The sequence below is a fragment of the Rhinopithecus bieti genome, unplaced genomic scaffold (genome assembly GCF_001698545.2).
Source record: "Rhinopithecus bieti isolate Rb0 unplaced genomic scaffold, ASM169854v2 scaffold_64322, whole genome shotgun sequence".
Classification (NCBI taxonomy): domain Eukaryota; kingdom Metazoa; phylum Chordata; class Mammalia; order Primates; family Cercopithecidae; genus Rhinopithecus; species Rhinopithecus bieti.
In genome coordinates, this window is record NW_016824241.1 from 6,668 (window position 1) to 15,189 (window position 8,522).

An 8,522-nucleotide genomic window follows, 5' to 3' on the forward strand; every position below is an offset into this window, starting at 1 on the left:
AAATATTGTATCCTAAATAGAGTTTGCCCTCTGCACTGCTTATATCCCTTTCTAGACTTCTCTGATTGGAGTCTATTCTCAGAAATCTAGCTCCATTGTGATTCCCCAACAAGGACACCCTACCTGTTCAGTTCTTCTAAAATAGAGCCTAGTGATACGGTTCTACATCTTTTACTTCTCTTTTTAAGGTTTTATTTTATGCAGTGCTTTAATTTTGTCACCTGTTAAAAGGAAGCAATTCATATACTTGTTTATATTAAGGTATGACTGGTAAAAACAAGTGCTGTTCTCCTTGAAGGTGTTGCATATTGAAAGGATTTTCTGGAATGGTGCTCCATTGGTGAATGGTGTCACAAACAGTTGTGGGGATATTATTTAGTATAGAGGTCTTTCTTATATTCTCCAAGATTAGGGATACCATGCATTCAGGCTTGCCCAGGACAATTCCATTTTATGCCTGTTACCACGGAGCAAATTATTCATAGAACCCCCTTTTACTCTCAAAATTACCCCAATTTGTATGATAAATTATATGAACACACTGCCAAAATCACTTAGGAGACAATCCTGCTTTACCAAGGTTTTATAGAGGTTTGCCAAAGGAAGTGCAGAAGTGGCAAGGAAGCCAGCTAATGGTAGTTACTGGCTAGTTTTAATCCCCACCATTAAGCACACCCTACTGACAACAAATTGAATTTTGTTGCTGATGGGATATCATTAATTTGTTTTGAACTCTAAGTTATTTTGATTTGTCTGTAAAATTAACTCGGAAGCCCAAATAGTCTTCACTTTCAGTTCTACATTTTGAGAGAAGTTTTTTTTGAATGATTGAAGTTCCTAGGAACAGCAATAACCTAGTCAAAATACCACCTAGCCCATACTCACAGGAAGTTCCCCGTGCACATCTATCTTTCTTTCAGATCTTTGTGAGAATGTAAGCAGAGACATCAGCTGTGAGATAATATTATTTCAACTTCTTGCTATCTGACAGAACCAACTTCTCAGAAAATAAAAATGAAGATATAAAGTCATCTCAAGGTAGGAGAGTAAGCTATAAACTGGACTCTGTGAGACAATATCTCTTTGCTTGTTCAAATTGGGTTGCCCTGGGACCCATGACATTGTGTGTGGCTCCCTAGGAAAGACTGACTTGCTTCCAAATATTTGGCTTTGTTCATATGTTTGAGGGCTTTGGGAACAAAAGTTTAAGGCTGTGGTTTTCAGATATTTTCTTGGCAGAGAAACTCTACCATATGAAATAGAAGGAAGGTAAACTCTTCTGCCTTCTCACCCCTCTTTCCCCGCCAAACTCCAAGAGAGTCTTTGACAAACTCTGTTCTAGGGTGAATTAATGACAGTTACTTTGGCAGCACTAGGTTTGCCTGGAGCATCTGGTGTGATCAGGGCTTATACTCACAGATTACCATGGATGGACTGAGAGAAGGGAGGTGGGAGAAAGAGGACTGAATGTCAGAAGGGTCACTTGCTGAAGATCATCAGTGACGTGTGGCTGAGTACCCTCTTTTCCTACATTCTGAGAGAGGAGAAATCTGAGGAATATCTAACATCTGGTAATTATTCACCTGTGTGCTGGCTAATGATTGTGGTAATGAGATGGAGCTGGGCCAATCTTCCTCCTGCTGTGCTTTTCTTAGTGAGAAATACCATCTACTTGTCATATTTCCATTTTTGCACAACGTACAACTTAGGAGGGGAGAGAATAGATAAGGTGCATTTGAGATAATGGGGTAGAGAAGTAGAGAATACTTTGGGGAAATAAGTAGTGATGGGACAGTCAGCCACTTGGGGAAAACGTTTGCTGGGATGAGAGGACAGGAATGGGGTGAAGCAGGTTTTTGCTAGAGAAGTGGGAAAAACCTAGAAAACATATAGTCGCCTCCCTCCAGTTATCTAGTGCTGTGTAACAAACAATCTCAGAATGAATGACTTAAAATAACAACGATTTCTTCTCAGAGCTCAGCTGAATTTGGAATATCCAAGATCTCCCTCGTTCGTCATCCAGTCTTCTAACATCTTTTCAGCATGGTTCTGGCTTCAAAAAGGAAGCATTCCGGGAGGAACTGCAATTTTCTTTACTTCTATGGAGCTCATATTTTTCTTCTTTGAAATCAGAGAGTTGACTCAATGATTTCTAAGCTTCTCTGTAGTTTATTTAAAACAAATATTCCATTATTGTTCCCAGGAACCTTAGGTGGAATCTGAACCACAGTAAAAAAATAGCATATTGATTGTTGCTACCTCATGGTCCAAACCAACCCACTCTCAACTGTTACTGTTCCCTTAAACAATCTGCTTCAGTCCAGCAGACCTATCTTCAAGTGTTCCACCAAACTTTCCTTCTACTTTTACAGCTCAGCTATTTCATTCATGCCTATCACAAAATGTCAGTTTATTACCCATATATGTTAACTTCAAGCCTAGTGTACTTTTCAGTATAGCTCTCTCACTTGTAGGTATGCCATCACTCACTCCCATCCCCCTAAACTTTAACCCCTGAAAACCTCCCTAATTTTTCAATGCCTAACTCAAAGTATAGTTCCTGCATGGTTTGCCCATTCAGTCCAATGGTAAGTGACATCTCCCTCCTTTGAACTACTTTTTCTAGAGCTGATTATTGGTTCTACTCACATGATACTCATATGTATGGTTTATTATTTCCAAACAGAGTATGACATAAGAGACCACTTTACAAAGTTTATCAAAAGCCTAGTTGAAAGAATTGGTCTTTATGGTGGATTGTTATACAGATATTCAAGCCATGTATTTTGCTACATAGTCTATGACTTATCTATGGTTCAAGTTAGACCATTAAAGCTGTATCTTTGTACTGAACTGTCTTGTCCTCACTATGAAGCTGTTTGCACTGAGTTGTTGTGTCTTCATATTTCAGAGACTGATGTTATAAGAGCCTATTGATGTAACCAGCATCTCATCAACAATTCAAGTGTCTCTTATCTCAGAAATATATTTTAGAGTACATGTTTCACATCCTCTGAGATACTATTGGCTTTATTTTTTACTTATGAAGAATGGAAACTAGAAAATCAATTCTGTTGTTTTTTATTGTTTTTAATTGTTGCTGTTATTGTTAAGTTTCTGGTTTACTTTGGTCACCAGGATGCCTGGAGCCAAAGTTGTGATACAATGACAATTGTGGTCTTGTTCTTATTCATTGTAAATGGGCAGAATGTTTCCATTCCTTGAATTGACCATTTATTTTGATGGCTATTTTGTCCTTTTTAAAAATTCGTTAATTTTTTGTTTTTTACTTTGTTATATTCTACCATTTTTTTGCAGATATAGATTTTCTGTCATTTAAAATAGATACAGATTTAAAAACTTTCTTTATTAACTGACATCATAGAGATCATTCTGTAGCAGTGACTTTAAATAAGTCTAAGATACTCTTTAGGTTATTTCCAATTTTTCACTTAGATAAAAATGCTTCAATAAGCTTTACATGCATCTTTATACTCCAGTGTAGGGATTATATGGATATATTGCCATATAACTGGAAATGCAACATGTATATACATATATATATTTAAACACACACACACACACACACACACACACACACACACACACACATCTCTTCAGAAAGGCTTTATCAATGTGTACCTCTCCTGACATGTAAGATAGTAAACATGTCTCATTATCTTCAACAAAATTGGATATTTTAATTCTTCAACTTTTGTGCTTCTGTCAGAATTATATTTGGGTTTATAGTTATCTACTTATTCAACTTATGCAATACATGGTCTCTTTTGACTCCTTTAACCTCAACTGTTACCTATACAAAATAAGAAATGTAGAATTCTTTTCTTTCCCATAGTCTTTGCTTCCATACTTCCTAGTTTTAAAAAATGTTATCTGGATTTTTATAGCCAGATGATTGCTGTTAAATATATACATAACTCATATCCCATCTCTTTCAAAAACTCTATTTTACATTTTCATTCTCTTTTATAAGCCTACTTTTGATAATTACTGTATGGTTAACTAGTTTCAATGGTTAAAATTATAGTATTATACCACTATTTTTTTCTTCAGCTATTTATTTTTATTCCTCAATTGGTGCTAGAATAAGTATTTTCCTATTATTTAATGAATATTGTCTTAGAGCAGGTTCCCTTGTAGCAGACTCTGAGACAGAGATATACATGCAGGAGGTTGATTAGGGATGGGATGGAATAACCCTTCAGGGTTGCCCCGAACTTTGAAGTTGGGGCAAAAGGGCCAGGTCTTTTTACCTCCACATGGACTAGTCATTCATTGTATGTGGTTTGCCCTCAGAAAGGAGTGTAATCTTGGGCTTGGTTGGGCAAAGATTCCTAGAGTGGGATCTAGCTGTGAGTTCTCAGTAGCCAGCACTCCCAGCAGGTAGGAGAATGAGTCCTATAATGGGAGATCCATAGCATCTACTACAAATAGCAAATTCACCTAAAGAAAAAATGTTTATCTCTCCAACTTTGTCCCCTCAAAATTACCTGGATACAGTTACTTGCTCTCTGGATTATAATGGTGCAGGGAAAATATGAGGCTGGTCAGATTCTTATTCTTTTATAATTAACCTATTTTGTCTACTTAGATGCAATTTTCCTTTTTCTCAAAATTTAAAACTTGCACTAGAATATGTCAGACATGAACTTCTATTCATTAATCATGTTTTATATTCAGCAATTGAAGACCATTTTCTTCTCTTGTGGTACACCAATTACTGTACCATTTCTTTTGTTTCTTCTTCAGGAATGTGAATTTTCTTTGAGAAAGCAAGTCTCTACACTCTTGTCTTCAAATCTATCTTCTCTTTCTTTGATATTGTCTCTTGTCTATTTTTTTCTATCTTCAGTGAATGCTTCTTAATTTGTTCTCCTCATCACTGATTAATTTCCTGCAGTGTTAAATCTATTCTTTTTTGATTGGGTTCTGAATTTCAATTTTATTTTTACATTTTTATATCTTTTGCTGTCTTTCCCTTTCTCAGCGACTTCCTTCCTCATCTGAGCCTATATCTTATCAAATTCTTTGTCATATCAGCTAAGTTTCCTCTCATCTCAACCTCTTTCTTCTTACAATCTATATTTTCTTTATTTTCCTTAAGAACAACCAATGCTTTTTTCCTAAAGTTGTCTATTGTAACATGTAGCACAGTTCTAAAAAGGTAGGATTATTTCCTCTACCTTCAAGTTAATACTGACTTTCCCCTTATCTAATCACATCTAAGGATCCATTTTATTTGGTTTATTTTCATTTATTAATAAATGATAAGATATTAATCCAAGCCCAGTGTAGCTCCTCTTTCCCTTCCCACTGTCCAATTGAATGCTAAGAGCATCCCATTCCATGATATTTAACTGAAATTACAGTGAATATACATAGCTTCTACTCAAATATGTTGAGTCTGGAAATGAGTAATTTCTTGTACTTCTACTAACCAAGAAGTGTTTTTCTCCTGCTTCTTTGAATTTACTTTATGAAGCCTAACTTATTCCTGAACAAGTAGAGGCATTTTAGGATATGTGTGTGTGTGTGTGTGTGTGTGTTTCTTTGTGTGTACATGTATGTATATGTATTTATTTATTTTACTACCTTAGTGCATAAAACCTCATAGATTCTGGCATGCATAGCCCTGCTGCATCTCTGATAGCTTAAGATTTCTGTGATTTCTCTGATAGCTTAAGTTGCAGAAGGTAATTTACCACTGTTTTGATATTTGAGCACTGTTTATGTTGCATTTCTAGGAACTTAAAGTCTTCAAGTTATTTTTTTAAGACGCACTATACGGGGTGGAACAACAGCCCTAGCAAACTTGTATGCAAGTCTATAGTGGTGCTACCTTGTTCCTGGTGGGGTATGTCTCTGAGATAGAGTGGTGGATACCTAGTGGCAATTGGTAGATATTTTTCCAACTTTCTTCTTTTTATATTTTCAGTGTTTAGGTTCACAAGTTAGAGTGTGCCTTAGCCTCTAGTAATATGCTGCTCATTTACCTATTTTCTTTAGTTCTAGTCTTTACTTTTGCCCTGTTCTGCCTCATATTGTAGGGGGTAGACCATTACAGGCCGTTTTCTCCACATTTCCATGTTAGCTGGCTTCTACCTGGTTTCTGCCAAAGAGAGATACTCATAGCAGATAGGGAATTTGAGGGCAAATGAGAAGGCACGGTATTTCTTTCCCCCTTTCTGTTCCTCAGGCAGTGCTTTGGCAGCAGCTGTGGTTCCTTCATAGCTTCAGTTCTTTCAGTATCCCATATTTTAACAGACATTTCCATCCACTCTCACCTTGTAGATTCCTCCTTGATTCCAATGCTCACCCCTCCTTAGGAATGAAAGCAGCTTCTTGATACTGCCAACCTCTGAGTTGTCTCACTGTCCTGTATTTTTCTTCTCTGTTCTTCCATCACCTATGCCACCAATTCCCTGTGTTAAATTCCTCCTTTTCGAAAGCCTAGAGATGCTCCTGTTTTCTTGACTTAGACCCAACCTGTTTAATTTCTCAAACTGTTTTGTTTGTTTGTTTGTTCCTTCTAGAGTCCGGAAGTTAATAAGTTCCAGTGTTGTTGCACCTTTACATGCCTCTTCATGGTTTTTATGTATCAGTATTTCAATGGAGAAAGTACAGGAAGGCAAATGAGATTCCATTGTCTAACAGCTGTCATAATACATGTGTCCCTGGCTACGCAATTAACTATAATTGAATTATATCCTAACATCATTGTTCTTTGCTGGAATCCATCCCCAATTACAAGGAAAACCGCTGAGAAAGAAAAGTCTAAGAGTCATTATTTTAGTTAAAAGCTAGTTTCATAATATGTTTCTGTGCGACTGTGGACACTCTGCTATGAAAAATTCATGTTAGAGCAAGAAATTTTTAGGAACACAATACCCATAGGAAGTGATAATGTAGTTAATCAGGGTTTGCCAGAAATCATTGCTATTTATGGCATAATTTGATTAATTTCGCATGTTAATTCTGAAGACATTTGGCATGGTATCGGCAGAGTTCAGAAATTCCCAAGACCACCCTCACTTCTGGCACCAACTGCAAGCTTGGGGAACCCCAACACCACCTTCATGTCTAAAACCAATTGCAAGTTGGGGATACCCAGAAACACCCTCATGTTCAGCAACTTGTTGAAAGAACTCAAAGTACTCACTGAAAGCTATTATACTCATAATTTATTGGAGTAAAGGAATACAGATTAAAATTAGCCATAGGAAGAGATATATGAGGCAAAGTTTAGGAAACTTTCAAGTGGGAAGATTCCAGTTTTTATTTCCCAGTAGAGTTATGAGCAGTGCTAATTTTTTCTTGACAATAATGTGTGACAATATATACAGAATATTGCCAACCACAGACACATACTTGAGCCTTGGTATACAGAGTTTTTATTGGGGCTTAGTTACATAGACATGGTTAGCTGCTGACACGTGGCTGATTTTTAGTCTCCAGCCCCTCTGGAGGTCAAGCTGATACTGAATGGTCCAAAACCCCCGCTATAAATCACATTGTTAGATGATCCAGTGTGACCCAAGGCCTTGAGGTAAACAAAGACATTCTTACCAGGCAAGACATTCCAAGGCCTTAGAGATCACTCCCAGGAGCTGAGGGCAAAGGCTAGACCTCTCTTTGGGTCTAGTTAATTGCTTACTACACAGTATACAAATATCCAGAATTACTCTGGAGTTCTAAAATTTTATGGAAATGATGGAGCTTAAACTTACTGGGGTTTAGGAATCAGGTAATGGGAAGGGAATCAGTAGACTGTACAATATGAGCTCATGGATGGCCTGTGCCTGTAGTTGACACAAGCATCCAGAATTGCAAGGTTAAATTTCCAGTGTGGCTTATACCTCATGAAACACAAATGGTGATAAGTGAATTCTGATTGGAATCTCTTGTTAAACATTTGTGTTTTCGCCCTCAGAACAGTAAAATAAATATTGGAAAAATGGAAATAGATTAGATAATTCAACTATGGACTCTATTTCACAAATCCCATATGAAATTATTGTAAGAATAAATTGTAGGCTTGATGTGTACTTGAATTTTATTTTGATTATTAGAAAGTATCAGGAAGTCTTATTTTATCTGAAAGACAGTGAAAAACTGCAAAGCAATTTAATTTATAACTTACTAGTCTTAGGGTTTTAATCCTGTGATGAAAGTACTGCTACTGGAAACATTGTCAGGAACATTATGAAAGGAATGCACTGGCACTTTCCAAGGTTGAGCAGAGTAGCTATTACTGCTTTTGTTAGATATTCCAGATTTATATCTATATCTATATTTATATCTACATCTGTATATACTTATATCTCCTTACAATTTATTGATAGAGGTATACATGCACAACATATAATGAAAGTATGTTCCCAGAAGAACAAAAAGAAGGCATTCGAATAACTTAATTGGAACTCACAACTCAAATGTATAGAACCTCTTGGTCTACACTTGGTTTCTTGGTGTTTTTTTATATTGGAATATTTTATAGAACC